This window comes from Lathyrus oleraceus, chromosome 3 (assembly GCF_024323335.1).
Source record: "Lathyrus oleraceus cultivar Zhongwan6 chromosome 3, CAAS_Psat_ZW6_1.0, whole genome shotgun sequence".
Classification (NCBI taxonomy): domain Eukaryota; kingdom Viridiplantae; phylum Streptophyta; class Magnoliopsida; order Fabales; family Fabaceae; genus Lathyrus; species Lathyrus oleraceus.
Window position 1 is genome coordinate 389135717 of NC_066581.1, and position 23414 is coordinate 389159130.

At 42.3% G+C, this 23414-nt stretch overlaps 1 pseudogene; it reads left to right on the forward strand.

The window, feature by feature from the left end:
* Positions 1-16256: 16256 nt before the first annotated feature.
* LOC127127883 (delta-1-pyrroline-5-carboxylate synthase-like) lies at positions 16257-17539 on the forward strand (annotated as a pseudogene).
* The last annotated feature ends 5875 nt before the right edge of the window (positions 17540-23414 follow it).

The window sequence follows — 23414 nt, forward strand, 5'->3', positions numbered from 1 at the left end:
GTGTTATTTCCGACGTTGCCAGCGGAATTATCACGAGAGATGGGAGAAAAGGATATGCTGAGGCATTTTCCTGGGGTTCAAACGGAGAAAAGAAATGTTGAGGCATGTTCTGGGGTTCAAACGGAGAAAGGGAGATGTTGTGGCATTTTCTGGAGAACGGGGTTCATATTGGCGATCGCGAGTTATCGTCAGGCGACTGGGGTTCAAACTGGAGATTGGGGTTCATTATTTTGGCAAAAAGGAGTGCTGAGGCATTTTCTGGGGTTCAAATGCAGAGATCCGAGGATCGTTTGCGCAGAGAAAATTTTCGGGGTTCAAGAAAATGAAAAAAGATAGAGAAAATTTCGGGGTTCAAGAAAAGCATAAAAAGAATGATAATCCCGAGTGGATGTGTGGTGATCAGGCCATGGTTATCCCTGCGTTACCATTTATTTTGGTATCCAGGTTGACGATTTCAGAGTTTGTTTCTACGCCGATGCTGACAGGCGTTGTTAATTATTTTCCCATCAGAGTGCAAATTGTTCGTCTGTTCTTGGTATTCAATCACTCTTCATCCTGATCATCCGAAAGCCGAGGCTATTTCGTATCGACAGGTTCACAGTGGATTGAACAGGGGCAGCTGTAACACCTCAAAATTTGCCCTCCTCTCTTGGGACTAGCATTAACATATTGCATACATTTGTAGGTCATTAGGCATTGCATATTGCATATCATGTGGTTACATTGTGCAAGCCATACTCCCAAGTCTTGATCAGAAGATGAGGAAGTCAAAGTGCAAGCCTAGGGTTTACTGATTGATCATGGCCATCTGAGGATTGGGCTGTGAGATTAGGGTTTCATGATTCTCAATGGATGTTGGTCTTTATCTTGAGTGCAATGATGCATCATCATCATCATGGTTGGATGTCATCAGAAGATTGAAGAAGATTCCTTGAGATTAGGGTTTTGACCACTGGTCAACCCTAATCAACTGCATTGGGCCAAGCAGGGCTTAGTCAGGAGATGGGGTTCATGATGGATATGGGGTTCATTATATGGTTTTATGGAGATAATTGAGGCTAGGGTTTCACCCTTGAGCCATTTCAGTTGAAGATTGGAGCTCGGATTGATCTATGCATTGCCTGATTCATCTGTCAGTTGAAAAGTCAACTGTGGTCAACTGTACATGATCTGATGGATTTGGAGGTGGAAATGAGTTGGATACACTTCATACATGTTGGAACAAGTAATATTTGACATCTCAAAGCTCAAGAATGAAGGAAATCAAGTCAGGACAAAAACTGCCAAAAATAGAAAGTGATTTGTAATGGAAGTTTCCAAAAATGGAAAGTTTTGGACCTCAAAGCCACGTGTCCAAGGAAGCTTCAAATGCAAATTTGTTCAACATGAAAGTTGTAGATCTTGTTCTCACCTTTCCAAAAAGTCCAAGAACTTGAAAATCCAATGTATGGTTGGAAAGTTATGGCTCAGTGAATTTCAAAAATGACCCGTAATCAGGAGGCCATAATTACCACATACTTTGTCCAAATTGCAAGTTCTTTATATGCACAAACTCCATTTGACATGTACTTTGAGGGTGCATCATTGGATTTGTTCAAAAATGGCCAAGGCAAAAAGTCACTTTTCAACTGGACAGCTGAATTGGACTAGGGGCAAAATTGTCCAACTCTCAAAATAATTGGAATTTTTGAATGGGACTTTTTCCAACACCTCAGGAATGGCATTTTAAGTGTGTTTGAATATTCATTTCATGGCTAAGGCATGTAAATTGGATTTTGGCTTGGAAAGTGAAAGTGCTAAAAATGGACATTTTGCAAATACAAGGTGAAAATGAGATTTAAGCAACCAATGGACATGAAACAAGTTTCTACACATCACATATGTCATTTGGGGATTGCATGAGCTGTCAAAACAGCTGGTACTAGCTGGCATGGTGTAATTACAAATTTGCCCTTGTTTACAAAATGACAATTTCCATTAACATTCCAAATTGTTAATTAAGTGGATTAGTGGAAGATTAAGCATCCATATATATTCATAATCACTTCCTAATCATAACAGATTCTCACATTCTCCAAAGTTGGATCTAGAACTTTGCATTCTCTCAAGTTTTCATCAAGAACACAAGAACTTCATATGCATCAATCTTCATCATTCCTCAACCAATCTTCACAATTCTTGTTGCATTGAATTCACATCATCATCTTGTACATCTGTTTTTGGAATTCGAAGGTGGAGAAGGACTGCATCGCGACTGTTCCAAAGCTCACCATCAATGGCAAATCCGAATTGTGGACATTAGAAGCCATGGCAACCGGTCTCAAGCTCGTCATTCAACTTCTTGAAGTCTCGTGCTCATCTGTTTGAAGAAAAAAAGCGCGAAGAACAGCTCTATCGACGCTGCCATTTCCAGGTTTGAGCAAAAATCGATCATCACCATTTGCTTAATAATTATATGCGTTAGAAAGAGCATGAAATGTAGGTTCTGATGATGCTTGTGGTTTTAGGAATAGTGACCTGTAGCGTGAGATATCGTGATTCGAAATTATGAACTCAAACCCTAAATGCTTCGATCTGTTCGATTTAGGAACTTTTAGGTCTTAATAATATGATATTCGTGTTCCTTGCATTGAGACGAGTCCAACGGATATATGCATGTCCATTTCCATTGACTTTTGTTGTTCTTCGATTTTGGGATTTTCTGGAAATGTCTGCGAGGAAGAAGAAGAAGCTTTGCGCGAAACTGAGTTCGATCCAATTTTCCATTTGAATTTTCAAATTTCATGTTTCCCTCCCCCGCGCCATTAATTACCAAAATGCCACTGTGCAATTTTTAATTAATTTGTTTAATGCTAAAAAATACATTAAGACCTTAAAAAATTCATAAAAAATAGGAGAAAATTCAGAAAATTGTGAGGAATTTTTCCTTGACTTTGTTGACTCGTGTAGAATTTTTTTGACCTATTGGTCAAAGTTGTGCTTGGTAATAATATTATTTGGCCTAGGGTTTTTCCACATGTGTGCATTTTTGCTACATTTTGCCAATTGATACATGAAATGCTCATATCATAAAATAAATTCTTGCCAATTTTTGTGATGATTCTTGACTGGATGAGGTTTGTTTCCATGTAAATTTCATGCATTTTTGGTACCTGGTCATGTAGTTATGATTTTTGGAACATAGGTGTGACAATTTGTGTCACACCTCTTGATGTCAACTTGTGGAATTTAATTGATTGACCTATACATGTTAGAATTGAATGAAATTTTGCATGGTGAATTGTTGACATGTTAGGATGCTTGGTGAATTTTTGTAGAATTTTTCACTGCCTTTTCTAATTGATCATGATTTTTCATTTCTGGTGATTGAATTTGCAAGTCCATGTGACCTAGGTTGGTAGAATGATTGAGAAATGCTCATGTTGTATTGTATGGCCATGAAATTTGATATGCATGAACTAGACACATGTTAGGACCTCCCTGTTTTGGTCTCATCCATTTCTTTTTTGTTTTCAATGAGATATGAATTTTTGATGTGGATGTATGCATTGATGTTGTGAATTGAAGCATGTAATTGTGTCTGTTTTTGTTGATTTTCATTGACATGGTTCTATTTGCCCAATTGAGCTCAAATTTGACATGGTAGACCTTGATTGCCCCCTGTTTAGGTGTAATTAATTTGAGAATTTTTGGATGTGTTTTGGTATAGATTTGAATGCAATAATTCTGTTTGCATGTTTGATGTTTCTTTTGACCTCATTTTGTGTTGTTTGTGCATGAATTGAACATGATGGATGATATAAACATGAGACCAATGATGTTTGCTCTTGTTTGATGTTAATTTGATGTTGGTTGATGAATACCTTGCTGTTTTAGATTTTTTCTTGCTTTTGGACCCTAGGCTTGGCCTAGTGGTCTAGTTGCTAATATTTGATTGATTTTTCAGGATTAAAAAGCAATGCACATGGAGAAGGATTCAAATCAATTTTAATTGATGTTGTTGATGTTTGTACACTAACATAGCATTGTTTTGTAGGTGTTGAAGCTTGGGCTTAAGCCTTGAGCTTGCCTTGTGTTGTGCATAGTTTGTTTAAGCTGGTTAACTGTTTATTGTTTACAGTTTGTCTGATTGAGTACTGACTGAGTTTGATTGTTTCCAAGTACTTTAGTTGCTCAGTTCCTTGTGAACTATTGCTTTGCTTGGCTTTGCTTAAGCAACTTGCATAGAGGTATAATTCTCTAAACTTCATGTAGTCTGGAGACCCGGCTGTTACCGGGCCGGGCAAATAAATGTCTGAAGTCCTCCTTAAGAGGCAATGCTTGTGTATGTTTATTTTTAAGCCCAAGCAGGAAAAGTCCTTCAAAGAAGGCAATTGGTGGAAGGTAGGGACAAGCAGTCTGTCCCCCACTATTCAGTGAGTCTTCTCCTTGCTCCCATTACATGGTTGTAGCATTGAGATCAAAAGCCCAAGATCCTGTGCAGTGCACATTGAGTCAGAGTCATCGAGTATAGAAGGGTTCCCCTATTCTGGACCCATGCTCATTTGTCAGCTCTCCCTGGTTAGGGATAAGAGCTGTGAGGTCTGATCCTCACTTCATCCCATCATCTGCTTCACCTTAGCCTCGTAATGGCAAGGTTAAGAGCAAACACAGCCTGTACAGACGATTGCTTAGGCAGTCAAACCTGATTGATTGAGCCCCCTTGTTTGGCTATACTGCGTGTTATGTGGATATCTGATTGACATGCTTGTTTGAGATACCTGTTCTCATTTGATGATATATGATTGTATGCTTGTGTGCTAGCTTCTTTCCTGGTTAGGTTAGTTTGCTTATGCAAGTAGGATAGAAAACCGAACTTAGGGTTAACGATGCATGACAACATTAGGCTCGAGTCTCAGCTCCCTAGTTGTGTATCTTTCCCCGGTTTCTGGTTAGCAATTCAGTCCCTTTCAGGGGAACTACATCGCCCTGATCCTCGTGCCAGACGAGGTATGTAGGCAGGTGGTCGTGCGAGACCACTCCGGGCAACCTTTTTCTTTTTGCGTGTGTTTGCTTGTTATCTGATTGTGTTTTGGCTCGGATGCCGACGTAAGCCCAGTGATTGGCAGTCGGGCTCCACGTTTGCCGTTTTGTGCGTGTTTTGGGTTCGGATGCCGACGTAATTCCATCCAGTGGTTGTCGGGCTCCATGTTTGCCACCCTTGCTTGTTTGATTGTTTTGTGTTGTTTGGCGTGCGTAAGCCGAACTACAGTGGCTCTGATTCTTGTTCCAGACAAGATATGTAGGCCTAAGGTGCGATACCTTATCGAGCTCGTTCCTCCTAACCCAACCTGCGTTCCCCGTGTGTGTGTGTGATGTTTAGCAACCTATTCTTTATTCTTAGAACGTGGATCCCGTCGAGTACGACGGACGTGAGGGGTGCTAATACCTTCCCCTTGCGTAACCGACTCCCGAACCTTTTCTCTCTGGTCGCGAGACCATGTCTTTCCAGGTTTCTCTGAGCGTTTCCTTTCCCTATCTTGGGATAAATAACGTTTAGTGGCGGCTCTGTGTGTTTTTATTTTTAGGCTCGCCGGTTGATTTTTCGCAGGATGCGACAGTGGGCCAACGACCTATGCTGGGGATAATAAGTCATGAACAACCTCCAGTCTGAGCACTGGAAACAAGCTTCTGGTTTATCACTTGGGATACCGAGAATGCCTTATGCTTTACATGCGTATGTTTAAATTTTTCAATGGCGTAGTGCTCCATAAAATGCTACGTGATTTGGGAGGATGCAATGCAATATGACTCTACATGCAGGGATGCGAAATGCTGGGGAGAATGCCAAGCCGAGGCAAGGAAATCTGCTGGGGAATGACCACAATCTTCTGGACCCTGGCACTGCTGTTGGAGATGCACAACACAATGAACTCTGTGGGGAAACGACCGGCCACACGGTGTTCTGACGATAACAAGATACCGAGACTCTGACTGGGGAGAGAATGGCACTAAAAGCCTACTGCTGAGGAAAGTTACGGCGGTTCTGGTAACCAAAATCTGCGAGAGAGACGACTCAGCCGGGGAAGCAAACACCGATACGGTACCGAGATTCTGCTTCAAGAAAAGAGATCATGGACCTAGCATCGAGATCATCGATCTGGCATCGAACTCTGAGGAGCAGCTGCTTCTGCTGGGAAGATACAGTCTGGCACTGTCAACTCCGTTGGGGATATACAGTTTGGTACTGTCAACTCTATTGGGGAGTTAATAGTATGAAATACATGCTTGGGGGAGCACAGTAGTGAGAACCTGCTGGGGATTGAAGAATCCAACGCTCGGATCAGCTTTGCAGGGATAAGATACCAAATACTAATTGTTGAAGAAAAGCAATCGCGATCGTCTGCTGGGAACCTTAAGGAAATGCCCTGAGTGTATCTGTTCTGAATAGACGATCCGAAGTACTTAAAATTTACAGCAATTTCAAATGTTTATTAAGCATGTACCTGTAAATCTCTTATGTTTCATGATGCAATGTTTATCAAAAAAATTCGAACGTCATTTTTGCAAACAAAATAGTAAAATGAAAATGAAAACAGAGGTATACTGAATAACATGATTTCATTGATTGAATGGCCTCTGAATAGGCATTTACATCAGGAAGCAATCCCTGGAAAGAGGAAATCGCACAAAAGGTAAAAACAACAATTAATCTAATGGCAATGTGAAAAGGATTTCTATCGGGTTCCAATTCTGCTATGACTCGCTCGTCTTCAAGATCCTCCAGATGATCAGCTTTCTGAAAAAGGTGATTGGATTGTTTCCTATTCTTCGAAAGTTTCCAGTTATCGACACGAGATGGGATTCAGAACTACTCATAACGCAGTCATTCGCTTAATCCCTAACTTTTTCCTGGATCGCCCTTTAGGGTTTTCAATCCACCGGGATACCCATTTTTGCCTAAGTTGCCTTTTCAGGTTTTCAACTTACCGGGTGTACAATCTTTTCATTTTTAATCCCTAACTTCTGCCCGAACCTCTTTTCATTTTTTTTGGTTCGCCGGGATGCCCATTTTTTGCCTGGACTATTCTTTTTATTGTCCAGCGGGTCTATTTTATGCGAAGTATTTTTTAACTGCGTCTGAGTTCACAGGGGAAATGAAGTCGTCACCATCCATAGTTGTAAGCATTAAGGCCCCACCATCAAAAATCTTGGTGACAATATACGGTCCATCATAGTTAGGAGTCCACTTGCCCCTGTGATCTGTCTGAGGAGGAATGATCCTTTTCAACACTAAATCTCCGACTTGGAAGCATCGAGGACACACTTTCCGATCAAAGGCTCTCTTCATTCGACTCTGATACAACTTCCCATGACAAATGGCTGCCATTCGCTTCTCTTCGATAAGACTCAACTCGTTGAACCTTATTCAAATCCATTCAACTTCGTCTAACTTGACATCCAACAGGACTCTTAGAGAAGGAATCTCCACTTCAGCAGGTAGGACTGCCTCCATACCATACACAAGGGAGAAAGGGGTTGCCCCGGTCGATGTACGTACTGAAGTACGGTACCCATGCAAGGCGAAGGGTAGCATCTCATGCCAATCTCTGTACGTAACGACCATCTTCTGCACAATCTTCTTTATGTTCTTATTTGCTGCCTCAACAGCACCGTTCATATTAGAACGATAAGGGGAAGAATTGTGATGTTGAATGTTGAAGTTCTGGCACAACTCCTTCATCATTTTGTTATTGAGATTGGAACCATTATCAGTAATGATTCTTCCGAGAACCCCATAACGACAAATGATTTCTTTCTTAATGAATCGGGCAACCACATGTCTGGTGACCTTCGCAAATGACGTTGCTTCGACCCACTTGGTGAAATAGTCGATGGCAACAAGGATGAAGCGATGCCCATTGGAAGCAGTCGGCTCAATCTTTCCAATCATATCAATGCCCCGCATAGCAAACGGCCACGGCGAAGACATCACATTCAGAGGATTCGGCGGCACATGCACCTTATCAGCATAAATTTAGCATTTATGACATTTTCGAGCATATTTGAAACAATCAGATTCCATGGTCATCCAGTAATAACCCGCTCTCAACAATTTCTTAGCCATTGCATGTCCGCCGACATGAGTGCCGAAGGAGCCTTCATGGACTTCCTGCATTAACATGTCTGCTTTGTGTCTGTCCACGCATCTGAGCAAGACCATGTCGAAGTTCCTTTTATACAGCACATCGTCTTTGTTCAAGAAGAAACAGCCTGCAAGTCTTCTCAAAGTCTTTCTGTCATTGTTTGATGCCCCTGCAGGGTACTCTTAATTCTTCAGAAAGCATTTGATGTCGTAATACCAGGGCTTGTCATCGACTACCAGTTCAGCAACAAACACATACGCGGCCCTATCAAGGCGCATAATATCGATCCTGGGAGTATTGTTCCACCGAATCACCTTGATCATGGAGGATAGAGTAGCAAGAGAATCTGCCATCTGGTTCTCATCACGAGGTATATGATATAGCTTTACTGTTGTGAAGAAAGTCAACAGTCTTCTCGTGTAATCTCTGTAGGGGATCAGAGTAGGCTGGAGAGTATTCCAATCACCGTTCACTTGATTGATCACTAGAGCTGAATCTCCAAAGATGTCTAGAGTCTTGATTCTCAAATCAATGACTTGCTCAATACCCAAGATATAGGCTTCATACTCAGCTTCATTATTGGTGCACTCGAAAGTCAGACGAGCGGTGAAAGGCATGTGGGCACCTTTCGGAGTAGTAATGACAGCACCAATTCCACTTCCTTTAGCATTGACAGCCCCATCGAACATTAAAGTCCACTTTTCATCTGGATCAGGTCCCTCCTCAACAACTGGCTCTTCACAGTCTTTCATCTTGAGGAACATGATGTCTTCATCTGGAAAATCAAACTTCATTGGCTCATAGTCTTCAATCAATTGTTGAGCAAGATAGTCTGACAGAATACTCCCCTTAATGGCTTTCTGGGATGTATACTGGATATCATACTTTGTCAGTACCATTTGCCAACGAGCAACCCTTCTGGTGAGAGTTGGCTTCTCGAATATATACTTGACTGGATCCATCTCGGAGATCAGTAAGGTTGTGTAAGTCAGCATCTATTGTCTCAATCGCTTAGCAGCCCATGCAAGTGCACAACATGTCTTCTCAAGCATTGAGTATCTCGACCCGCAGTCTATGAATTTCTTACTCAGGTAGTAGATGGCATGCTCTTTCCTACCTGTCTCGTCGTGTTGACCGAGAACACAACCCATGGAATTATCAAGTACTGTCAAGTACATAATCAGCGGTCTCCCTGGGACTGGAGGCATGAGGATAGGAGGATTCTGCAAATATTCTTTTATTTTCTCGAAAGCCCTTTGACAATCGTCATTCCACCTGATAGCCTGATCCTTTCTCAATAATTTGAAAATTGGTTCGCACGTGGCTGTTAGGTGAGAGATGAACCTTGCAATATAGTTCAACCTCCCTAAGAAACCACTGACTTGTTTCTCTGTTCTTGGCTCAGGCATTTCTTGTATCGCTTTTACTTTGTCAGGATCCACCTCAATCCCTTTTCCACTGACAATAAAACCCAGCAGCTTTCCAGATCTCACCCTGAAAGTACACTTGTTCGGATTCAGCCTCAACTTGAACTTCCTCAAATGCTCAAACAGTTTCTGCAGATTCACCAAATGTTCTTCTTCTGTCTGAGATTTGGCAATCATATCATCCACATAAACCTCGATTTCATGATGAATCATATCATGGAAAAGAGTCACCAGAGCTCGTTGATATGTTGCCCCAACGTTTTTCAGACCAAACGACATCACCTTGTAGCAGAAGGTGCCCCATGGGGTAACGAAAGTTGTCTTCTCCATGTCTTCTGGTGCCATCTTGATTTGGTTATAGCCAGAAAAGCCATCCATGAAGGAGAATACCGAGAACTGAGCCGTGTTATCCACCAAAACGTCGATGTGAGGTAATGGGAAATCATCTTTAGGACTAGCTCTGTTCAGATCCCGGTAGTCGACACACATCCATACCTTTCCATCCTTCTTAGGTACTGGAACGATATTTGCAACCCACGGCGGATAGTTGGTAACCGCTAGAAATCCTGCATCCAACTGTTTTTGCACTTCTTCCTTTATCTTGACAGCCATCTCTGGTCTTGTTCGTCTAAGCTTCTGCTTGACCGGAGGACAACCCTCTTTGAGAGGCAAACGGTGTACCACAATGTCTGTGTCGAGCCCTGGCATATCCTGATAAGACCAAGCGAAGATGTCGACATACTCTTGCAGCAGTTCAATCAACCCCTTCTTCACATCATCTTCCAAAGCAGCCCCTATCTTGATTTCTCTCTTGACGTCCTCGGTGCCGAGATTAATCACTTCAGTAGACTCTGGATGTGGTTGAATGACCCTTTCCTCTTGCTTTAACAGCCTGGCAAGTTCTTCAGGGAGTTCACAGTCTTCATCACCCTCTTCTTCAGCTTGAAAGATTGGATTTTCAAAGTCGAAGCGAGCCATAGCAGAATCGTTATCAATAGGATCCGGTGATGTGCATCTGCATGAGTGATGGTATGTGCTTATGAGTGTGAACAGTGAGTGAAAACTAAACAAAATATTGCCAAATATTTTTTGATTTTTTTTTTAATTTTGAAAACTACAAAAAATAGAAAGACAGTGAACAAAATTTTTGAATGCAAAAAGACGTCCTTTATTTATGATAAAAAATGCAAGTAGTCACATAGATGAGACCTACAATGAGTCATTACGCCCTGGGCGGAACATAAGACTTGGACATGCATGAATAAACAAGACAAATTACTCTTCAAGAAGAGTGACTTGGACAATCTCCTCAGAAGACCAATTGTTGATGACTTCACCCGGGATCCTCGGACGCACCCAGTTGTCGATGTCGCAATCACTATCTCCGTCTTCTTCGTTGATTGCAGATATCTGGCCATACTGAATGATGCCAGCACTGGAGAAAGTAATCGGCCCCTGACGAGTCTGAGGCGTTAAAGTTGTAGAAGTCAGAGCTGGTTGATACCCAATCCCGAACTTGTCTTCTTTCATTGGTAACTCCAACAGACGTCCCCAACCGGGGGTAACACCTGAATCCACCAAAGTTTGTGCCTGCTTGAATGACGAGATAGAGGCACCTGCTTTAACCTCTTCTACTGGAGCTGCATCCTTGATCTGAACCGCCTCAAAGGCCTGACACAGGGTCTCATGAAATTCACCTTCTACCTCTACATACTTGAATGTAGACAGGTTACTGACCAGAATGTCCTCCTCACCACAGACGGTGATAATTCTTCCATTGGCTGGGAATTTGATCTTCTGATGTAAAGTTGAGGAGACTGCCCCAGCATTGTGGATCCAAGGACGACCCAGCAGGCAACTATACGAGGGACTGATATCCATCACATAGAAGACGATGTTGAAGGTTTGTGATCCAATCTCAATTGGCAATTCTACCTCTCCAAACACCGACCTCTTAGAACCATCGAAGGCTCTCACAATGAGATCAGAAGGCTTCAAGACCAAACCTTCTACTTCTAACCTTGACAGGGCTCTCTTGGGTAGCATATTGAGAGAGGAGCCTGTATCCACCAGAACATGTGATAACACGGTGTCTCTGCATTCCATCGAGATGTGCAAAGCCTTGTTATGATTGTGTCCGGCTGGTGTTAAGTCAGAACCAGTAAACCCCAACCCATTGCTTGCATGAACATTTGCAACGATCCCTTCTAGTTGGTTTACTAAGATCTCCTGAGGCACATATGCAGCATTTAGGACTTTCAGCAGTGCCTCCCTGTATGCCTCTGAACACAGCAGGAGTGAGAGAATAGATATCATAGACAGCGTCTGAATCAACTGATCAACTACCTTGTAGTCGCTTTTCTTTATGATCCTCAAAAGCTCATCCACATCCTTCGCAAAAGTGGGCTCTGAGCCAGCCTGGGGTGCAGAGGTACCCTCATTCACAACTTGCTTTCCTTTGGTCTTCTCCGTGGCGTCAGCATTATCAACTTGAGTAGCGGGTGGTGAGAACAGTCTACCACTCCTGGTGAATCGCTCGATTCCACCAACATTGTCCACTACGGGATCTTTTACTTCCACTTCAGATTTGGACTTCTGATTCTGTACCTCTTCTATCTTCAGTGGCTGCTCCACTCCATGATCGTTCGTGTACACACTCCCCCCATAGTGCCAAGGAATGGCCCTTTCGCTGGTGAAAGGTAAAGGACCGGGGGTTGTGATGGTCATAGTGGATGGTCGCATTGGTGGCATCGATTGCGCTTCTGGCACACTGATCTGAGCAGTTGGGTAGAAAATGGTGATAGTAGCAACATCACAGTCATACTCAGAAATCTCATTCTTGAAACAAAAACATCTGAAACATCGGAATCAAGTTCAACTACATCAGAATCAACCACATTGTTTGGGATATCAGCAACAACATTGGAAAAATTAAATACATCATTAGGAATTACACAATCAACCGGATCAACATTTGTGAATTCATCAGCAGCATCTTCAAACACCTCTTCATCAACCCCTTCAACAGCCTCTTGGACGGACAAATCTTCAGCCTGGAGGATACCATTGTCAAGCAAAGCCTGGATACCCTGATGCAGCTTCAAACAACCTCCTCTCTTTGTAGCACAATCCAAACAACCCTTCCCACAACCGGGGAAAACATCGGCCTTCAGCAAGTGTTCTTTAATCTCCAACAGCGGAGTCTTCAACTTCAACACATCCTTGATGGACTTGGCTTCTCCTTCCAGCATATTAACATTTGCACTACCATGCTGCGGCATGGGATTGTTGACGACGTTAGGAGCCGGCGCAAAGTTAATGGCCTTCGAATCTATGAGGTCCTGAACTACGTGCTTAAAAGCTTTGCAATTCTCAATATTGTGGCCAGGTGCCCCAGAGTGGAAATTACACCTAGCGTTGGCATCGTAACCTACTAGAAGCCTTCCAACAGGAGGACCCAAAGTGCGTAGCTGCACAAGTTGTAATTGTTGAAGACTAGGAAGCAACTGAGCGTACGACATTGGAAGAGTGTCGAAACGCCTGTCCATCATCTTTTTCCTCTGTTGGTAGGCGGGTCTATTACCTTGTTGCTGTTGTTGGTATTGATTCTGTTGACGCTGTGGTTGTTGTTGTTGTAGTAGTACTGCAGCCGGAATGGTCACAGCCGCAACATAAGGCTGCTGATGGTAGTTCTGAAAACTGTTCCTTCTAACACCCCTGTTCTGATAGGAAGACACAACACTAACATCCCCTTCTCTTTGCTTCTGTCCCTAAATGAACGGCTTCTTCACCCCTGATGATGATCCAACTCCATTTTGAATCTTGCACGTCTTCAAGTAGTTCTCCACCCTCTCACCGGTAGAGACTACATCAGCAAAGTTGGAAGCGTTGCAACCTACCAGACGCTCCAAGTAGGATCCGGGCAGAGTGTTCATGAACATGTTGGCCATTTCCTTCTCCAACATCGGAAGCTGAACACGGGAAGCTGTCTCTCTCCAGCGCTGAGCATATTCCCTGAAGCATTCATTACTTTTGAGAGACAGATTCTGAAGTTGGGTTCTGTCGAGCGCCATGTCTGTGTTGTATTGGTACTGCTTTACGAAGGCCTCAGCCAAATCTCTCCAGCAACGGATGTGGGCTCTGTCCAACCTCATGTACCATTCCAGGGATGCCCCAGCTAGGTTGTCCTGGAAGAAGTACATAAGCAACTTCTCCTCATTAGAGTATGCAACCATCTTACGGAAGTAGGCTTGCACATGAGTCTTTGGGCAAGAGTTGCCATTGTACTTGTCAAATATCGGAACCTTGAATTTCTGTGGCACCCTCACACCTGGGACCAACCTGTCATACCCCAAATTTTGGTCCTAAATCTTTGATGTTTGTTTGGCATGCTTGGCCTAGCTTTACTTTGGTTTTGTATGAGGATTGTGGTTTTGATCCAAAGTCACGGTGTTGTGATTGTGGATACCTCTATGGTCTGGGTCATCTGAACAACCAAGTTTCTTGTGTTTCTAGCCACTTGCCAGTCATGTTATTGGTTCATGGATACTATGTCAAAACCCTAACCTTATGGTCTTATTTCATGGTTTTGTTCATACACATTATCAGTCAAGTTATTTTCTTTTCAAGAGTCAAACATTCAAGTTATGATTAAACCAATTGTGAAACCAACTTCAAACCATTTTTGTTAATCCATTTCAATTTTATTTCATTACATTTGATTCCATACAAAAAATACACAAAAATTGACACTTTGACCAATTGTTGACTTTGGTCAACAGTTGACTTTTTGGTCGACTTTGACCAAAGTCAACCCTAAATCCTAATACCCTAAATTTCACCATGATTATCAATACATTGTCCATTTACAAAGAAAGTGCCAAGAAAATGAGTTTGGACCATTTGTTTACTTTGGTCAACAATTGACTTTTTGGTCAACTTTGACCAAAGTCAACCCTAAAATTCTGAAGCCCTAATTTCCCAAACTTGGACATAATCCCATGTTACTTTGCCTTGATTAATCATCCAGTAGACATGTTGATTGTGCTTTCACCTTGCTGCTTCGCTCACAAGTACCCTTGCAAATGCCTTGACCACTATCACAAACCTACAAAACACAAGTCATGAGTACTGCAACACAAGAAGACCAACCCTCACCCTACCACCAGGCCTTGCATTCACCACAAACAAGACACCACAATCACATGATCATATGTTGCACTTACAGTGGTTATTTGGACAAGACAACTCATGTGTATTTGGCACTGAATTCACCTTGGCAAGCATCCTGCAATCGTGGTCCTGCAGCAGCCATAACCCTGTCATCATCCTATAGATTCATGCAAATCATGGCCAAAATAGCAGGTATACAACATCAAAACCTTGGTCCTGTACAACACCATATCATGACTGCAGTGATCCAAATAAAGGTCGATGCTCTCTATCTGCTGCAAAAGTATGATGCAGCAATTCAGCTTTGTGACCAGAGTCTGAATCTTGCAGAAAAGAATTTTGTCTTGGCAAACAGTGTGAACAATTCCATGCATAATAGTTACTCAAGTGTAAAAATGTGGAGATGGTCATTTATATCTAAGTGTTACTTTCGTTTGGGGAAGCTTGATGCATCACTTAATGTTATTGAAAAATTACAGCAAACAGCATCTGCCAATGACAAGTGTGGGATTGATAACATTGAAGAGTTGCTGTCATTAGCTGCTACAATACAAGAACTTCTAGATCACAGGAAAGCAGGAAATGAGAACTTCAAAATGGGAAAGTATACAGAAGCGGTGGAGAACTACACTGCTGCTTTATCTAGTAATATCAAATCACGCCCTTTTGCAGCAATATGTTTTGGCAACCGTGCTGCTGCACATCAAGCTTCAGGCCAAATTGCTGATGCCATTGCGGACTGCAGCATGGCTATGGCCCTTGATGGAAATTATGCAAAGGCAATTTCTAGAAGAGCCATCTTGCATGAGATGGTTAGAAATTGTGAACAAGCAGCTTGTGACATCCGGAGACTTATTTCTGTTCTTGGATCTCAATCCAATGAAAAGGCCAAACATTCTGAATCTCCAAATGGATCAACTGGTGGCAAAGAATCAAGGCAAGCTCAACAACGTCTGCTTGCTGTGGAAGATCAAGCCAAAATGAGGACCCCCTTGGACTTTTATCTTATTTTAGGTATTAAACCAGCTGATACAGCAGCTGATATCAAGAAGGCATATCACAAGGCAGCTCATGGACTGCTTCCTTTGTGCGCTCCACTCCATACAGATTTTGCCTGTTCTCCTGCATCAGCAACTGTTGTTCCATCAATGAATATCAGCGAAGTTCCACCTAAGACAGAACAAGGAGATATTACACTACAAAACCCTCGTCTGCAAGATCATATTCGGATTACTTTTCAAGAATGAAGGCTGCAGAGGAAGAGGCATCAAGCAATGATGTACAGGATTGTTGCTGAAGCTTGACTTGGAAAAGCTTGCGGGATTTCTTCCAGGGCACCTTGCTTCGGTGCTAATATCATCCAACAGAGATGAGAGCTTATTCAGATATTTATTATGTGGTGTTCGACTATTGCATTCCTTGTGTGATTTATCTTCCCGTAACTCTAAATTTGAGCAGATGATGTAAAAGTGACGGGGCAGCTGATTGAAATTATTTTCTTCATGCTAACCGTTCTCGCTAGTTAGAGAGAGGAAGACCATAAATTCAGAGTTATGGCATGCTTGTGTCGAGCCATTGGTTTCTATACCTCCTGTTGGAAGTCTTGCTGTTTACTTTCCTCAAGGACACGGCGAGCAAGTTGCAGCATCCATGCAAAAAGAGGCTAAGCGGTCAAGTGCAATTTTACACAAAGTAATTACTGAAGCTATACCAGATACTGTTGGTTCAAAACTTATTGGACTTGTGACATCAAGAGCAGAAATACCCGAGCTACTTAAGTTGGATGATGTGATTGGTCTGGTGATTCCAAGAGGCAGCAACAAACTTGTTTCTGATATCAAAAGTTCCACGAAAATCCCTGTTCTAGGTCATGCTGACGGGATTTGTCACGTCTATGTTGATAAATCTGCAAATTTGGAGATGGCTAAGCAGATTGCACTCGATGCAAAAACAGTTTATCCAGCAGGATGCGATGCCATGGAAACACTTCTTGTTCATAAGGATTTGGTAGAGAAAGGCTGGATAAATAATATTATTGTCGACTTGCGGACAGAAGGCGTTACTATATATGGAGGACCCAAAGCAAGTTCTCTATTAGCTATTCCACTTGCTCGTTCACTACATCACGAGTATTGTTTGTTGGCTTGCACTGTTGAAATCGTTGATGATGTTTATGCAGCTATCGGTCATATAAATCTTTACGGAAGTGCATACTGATTCCATTATCACGGAAGATCATGAAGTAGCTGACGTGTTTCTTCGTCAAGTCGACAGTGCTGCTGTGTTTCACAATGCTAGTACAAAATCCAGCGACGGAGCACAATTTGGATTAGACACAGAGGTTGGAATAAGTACAAGTCGGATTCACGCACGAGGTCCGGTAGGAGTTGATGGATTGTTAACAACCAGATGGATTCTCAAAGGGAGTGGACAAGTTGTAGATGGTGATAAAGCAGTTAGCTACACCCACAAAGACATAACTCTTTGTTTTGTACATTTTGCTAGTGAAAGTCCACATCAAGGGAGGGGGTGCAGATTTCATACCAAGTTACCCTAATCTTCCATCAAAGTTTGACAGTGACTATGCATATGTTCTTGGACACATCTGCTACCATATACTCGCTGCTGGTTTGAATGGATACATGGCAACCGTAACTAACTTGAAGAATCCTGTAAACAAGTGGAAATGCGGTTCCGCTCCAATTTCTTCTATGATGACGGTAAAGCGTTGGTCTCCAAATCCCGGAGCTACGTCAATCGGAAAACCTGCTATCCATCCAGCTACTGTGAATCTGCGAGGCAAAGCATATGAGTTGTTGCATCTGGCTCTTGCAATAGAAAACTTGTTGGGGCCCGTCATTTTACAGCATCTGCTATAACAAGAGGAATATTTAACATGACTCAAGACTACGCTTCTCCCTTTGACGGCGATGGCCGTGGCACGCATACTGCATCGGTTGCAGCAGGAAACCATGGGATTCCGGTGATTGTTGATGGGCATCACTTTGGGAATGCTAGTGGGATGGCTCCTCGTTCGCACATTGCGGTGTACAAGGCATTATACAAGAGCTTTAGAGGATTCGCTGCAGACATTGTTGCAGCAATTGACCAGGCAGCTCAAGTTGGGGTTGACATAATTAGTTTATCTATCACTCCAAATCGGTATCCTCCACCCGTTGCAACTGGCCTATGATCAAAGACATGTCACCAAGCTGAATTCCAAAACACAATCCATGAAACACAATAAAGAGGGCAGATGGTTGTGAGTCTACTAACTTGCTGCAGGAACTCTGGTCACATAGGAGTTTGGGATAGCATACCACATCAACCTTCATGCCAACAGCTCAGTGAAACAATGGAGCATAAGGAGCATTCCAGGCTGTGAGACTCCATGCCTTTGTCCTGAACTGTAATGGAATCATCAAGCTCATCATGTCATCATCATTAATAGCAACCATTGGACATCTGCATCGTGGAGCCAACGACTTGTTTTTATGACATACTCCTGCTTCACCTGTGATTGCACACCAGCTGCAACTTCCATAATCAAAAACCATTTTGGACATACACATCAACAGTTCAATTCACTGCAGTAAATAATACAGGTAATTAGCAAAAGCAGTAAAATTCAGAAGATTACCCAAAACGGAGTTAAGATAAAATTCAAGAAGAAAGCGAAGGTTCAGATTACCACTTTCGAACCTAGCACCAAAGAAGCCCATCCAAACTGAGCACATCAGAAAGGAGGTTACAGATTTACTCTTTTGGAAGAAGGGCACCGAGTCAAAACCCTAAGCTGGGAGATAAATAGAAAAGAGAATCAGTAAGAGGAAAAAAACACAACAAAGACCTGGGGGCGGAATTGAAAACAACAGAAAAAGGGAGGCGAAAATCTCAACCGAAACCCTAAAGTCCCAAAATCGAATACCTGGATTGGGAGGCCAACTTCTTCACGCCTTTCACCGTCGCCGTGACACTTTGTGAGAATTCTTCCTTTTTCCTTTTATCATTTTCATGTGTTTGTTGATAGAGACTTTGTTGAGATGCGATTAAGAGGTTTTTGGTGTGAGTGAAATTGAGAGAGACGCGACTGTTGAGTCATGAGAGACGCAGTGTTGAGAGAGACGGAAGCGGCTACGTTGAGAGGGAGAGATTTTTCTGAGCTTGAATGAGTTCATGAGGTTGGGGAGAGAGAGAGGAAGACGAGTTCCTGTTTCGTCGTCTCCATTTCGTTATTTTTTTTCTTTTTTAATCTTTTTTTAATTCATTTAATTTAATTTGTTTTAATAGAAATAAAAAAAAAACATAAAAAGGTTTTATATGTTAGTTTTTTCTGTTATTGTCCCTAATCTTTTATTTATTTATTTTTTATCTCGGTTTATATATTTAACCTAGTATCACAGTAGCAGATGATCATAAGTGGTCTGGTGGAGAAGGGCATTGTGTATATTCTTGAGTGGGGTGGGTTCAATACTCATTAGTGGCATTTTTTTGGCATTTTATTTCTTTTAGCTATTTTATTTTTCTTTTAGCATTTTCATGTATTCTTATGTTTATGCCTTTATTACACTCATATGTTCATTTTGTTAATAATGTAAAGTTGTTGTATTTTAATTTAATTCAAAACCATTTTAAAACTATAAAAAATCATATTTTTCTCGATTTAATATCGAGCCCATTTTCACACCCTTGTAAGTCGATTGCTTTTTAAGCATCGCCATCAACCTCACATAGCTTACTCTTGGGCTTTCTTACAATGAGCCGGTTCCTTTGCACTTACACTCATACATTGCATTATTTATTGTTTGGACCCAATTTCATTATTCCAATACTTTGAATCCTCATTTGACAAAATGTACCCCACTCCCCCGATGTGTAATAATTTTACTGCTTTTTATTTCTTTATTGCTTGACTGTTTAGTTAGCTACTAACACAAGAATAAAATCCACAATTTCAAAATATCAAAAAAATAAGACTCGATCCAACGTCGAGTATTTTCTCAATAAGCAAATCAATTCATTTCTCCCTCCTATTCCATTCCAGTTCTTCCGAACTTTCATCAAATGCTTGATTCAACGTCAAGCCGTTTTCATAATCAAAAATCAAAAAAACTTAATTCATAGTCAAGACTTTTTCAATAAAGATGGAAGTGGAACGTGGTGTATACCACACACTCCTGAGACTAGGATTCGAGATGTATATCTCGCCAATCCTAGCTTTCGCCATCATCCAATTTACCCACTTTGTTTTCTCAAACACTCATTCAAATCTTTCTCAAAACATCCATCAATACTTGATCTAGGTCAAGTCATTTTCACAACAAAAACTCAAAATACCTAATTCTTACTTAACACTTTTTCAATAAAGGTGGAAATGGAACATGGTGTATACCATGCACTCCTGAGGTTAAGATTCGAGACGTATGCCTCGCCAATCTTAACTCTCGCCATCGCCTAAAATTGTCAATGCGGTTTCTCCAAACCCTTTCTCAATCAAATTCAAAACACTTAATTCTCTATTAAACACTTTTGCAAATAAAGGTGGAAATGGAACATGGTGTATACCATGCACTCCTGAGGCTAGGATTCGAGATGTATATCTCGCCAATCCTAGTTCTCGCCATCACTCAAAGCACATCCAACCAATCAAACTCTTTTTCTCGCCGCCGTGCGACCAATCAAAAACCTTTTTGAGATACAAAACAATGTTTCATCCACGATTGTTGAGTAGAGATAGACGACGCTTTTCCGAGTGTAGATTTGTAAATCCTAACACTTAAGTACATATTGCATGACAACTCTAGGGCAGAGCTTCCCCACTTCTAGACCTTTCTGAGCATCCCCGATCTTGTGGCATGTCAATCCATTCTATTGCAAAGAGGTAACTGCCTAAGACTCGATTCAGCAAGCTGCGACACCTGCTGCTAGGATGTGAACACATCGCCCACTCTCCTTTGACACAACTGGTGTCCTCCTTTTGTAAGTCCATATTCAGATGGCAAGCCCTATGTAGCCGAACTACGGCAACTCTGATTCTCATGTTCAGATGAGATACGTAGGCACAAGATGCGAGGTCTTGCCGAGTTTGACTAACGACTAACAACTAATCCTTGTTTGCTTTCGCCCTTGTTGCGATCCTTTCTCTCGCCCTCGTTGCGATCGAGACCTTCCCTTTCTCTTGCCCTAGTTGCAATCGAGACCTTTGTTCCCGTAGTTAGGGGAACTACGTCGCCCTGATTCTCATACCAGATGAGGTACGTAGGCAGGAGATCGTGCGAGATCTCTCCGGGCACCCTTTTCCTTTTTTGTGTGTGTTTGCTTGACAGTTGCTAGGCTCGAGTTCCCGACTCCTTAGTAACTTGTTGCTTGTTTCTTCTTGCGTGTGTTAGGATATGGATGTAAGCCCAGCGATTGGCATTCCGTATCCTATTGTTGTGTGCTTGGAGTCCGGTATAAGTCCAGCAAGTGGCATCTGATTTCCAGTGTGGGTTTGTTTGGTTCGGAAGCTGATGTAAGTCCAGCGATTGGCGTTCGGGTTCCATGTTTACCTTTTTGTGCGTGTGTTTTGTTTCGGCGTGCGTGAGCCGAACTACGGCAACTCTGATTCTCATGTTCAGATGAGATACGTAGGCACAAGATGCGATGTCTTGCCGAGTTTGACTAACAACTAATCCTTGTTTGCTTTCGCCCTCGTTGCGATCCTTTCTCTCGCCCTCGTTGCGATCGAGACCTTCCCTTTCTCTTGCCCTAGTTGCAATCGAGACTTTTGTTCCCGTAGTTTAGTTTGAACTACGTTTTGCTCTGATTCTCATTCCCGATGAGATACGTAGGCATAAGACGCGATGTCTTAGAGAGCACACTTATCCTTAACCCATAGGTAGCCGAGCTACGAAGACTTTGATTCTCATATTCAGATGAGATACGTATGCAGTGGATGCGATATCTGTGCGAGTCATTTTTCTCTTGACCCTTTTAGTAAATAGTACATTAGATAAACACACACCCTTTAGACAAGAAACAAACAAGAGTGGATCCCGTAGAGTACTACGGATGCGTAGGGGTGCTAATACCTTCCCTTCGCATAATCGACTCCCGAACCCAAGATTTGGTTGCGAGACCTTGTCTTTTCCTTTCCTTTCTCTAGGTTTACTTCGAGCGTTTCCTTTCCCTCCTTTGGGATAAATAACGCACGGTGGCGACTCTTCTGTCATTTCTTTCTCGCCGGTTGTTTTTTCGCACCTCTGTATTTTTCGGGCTGCGACAGCTGGCGACTCTGCTGGGGACCTGGTTTCCCTAAGCGAGTCCCTCCTAGATTTTGTAGATTTCTTGTTTGTTAGGTGTTTATGCTTTTGTACAGTCGTTTACTTTCCGCATTTACCTGCTCTATCTTATTGCATTCATGTACATATGTTTGTTGTATCTGTGGGTTCTGTGGGTTGTTTGTTTGTTGGGTTGGGACTGTTCTATGAGAGATAAGCCCACTACCCAAGCTTGAGTGTACACATAGGTGTTAGAGTGGATAGTCATGAGGCTTACGTGGTATGTTGCTACGTTAAGTCGTTTATGAGACCCACATTCCAGACGAGGTTTCTGTTGGATATATTTTGTCCCATGGGTGTTCCATAACGACAGATATTCCTTTAGAAATCGTCGACTCTGGTTACCATTTCCCGAGAACTCAGTCGAGGCCTCTCCTCCGAGACGCGTTTATGTTAGCTCTGGTGGGCGCATTCTCGCTGCTCAATCCGAGGACCCCGAGACTGGGAACTTGCTTTAGGATGTCCTATTGAGGGGAGTCAGTAGAGGTCTTTTATCCCGTAATAATGCCAAACCTTCAGTGGTAAACGTATTATTCTCGACTGAAGGGCTAAAGCTGACAAACTTCTGTTCTTAGAACCTACCAGTGAGGGGCGGGCTAAATTCAGGAAACCTTGACCTTCAACCAACCCGGTTTTCTGGAGCAGAGTTTTGGTCTTGTATTATATTCCTCAGTGGGTTTCTCTTCAGACAGTGCAACCCTACAGTTGCTCAAGCAGATACAGCAGTCCTGATTCCCACGTCACTGCATTACATTCACATCATCACATCATTCTGCATTCATATCATTTAACACATGTTTATCCATTTCTAGGGGGTTTACATCTTCTTCTTGATTCCGGTCGGGGGTTTTTCTGGTTTCTCTTAAGATGGATATTGGCAGAAAGAGACACGTCGCTTACAAGTTTCCAGTGGTTTGTTTGGAGCCTATTCAACAGTTGATGAAGTTAATGGATCCCGATTCTCTAGAAGGATTCCGGAAGGATTACGGTTTGATTCTAAGCTTCGTCACGGTTCTTTCCAAGGATTAACATGATGCTCTATTCACACTGCTGCAGTTCTATGACCCTCCATTGAGGTGTTTCACATTCCCGGATTATATTTTGGTCCCTACTTTGGAGGAGATTGCCAGTTTTCTCAGAGTTCCTATCAAGTCACAGTTGTTATTCTACAGTTCTGAGCTTCTGCCCGATCTCAGCATGGTTGCTTCGGCCACATATTTGGGGAAATCAGTCTTGAAGGCTAATATGTGTCAGAAGGGAGGAGTCAGTGGTTTTCATTTAAGTTTCTTACTGGGAGAAGCAAAGAAGAAACTTGAAGATGGTGACCAGAGGGGTTTCAATGTTGTGTTGGCTCTTTGTGTGTATGGGAT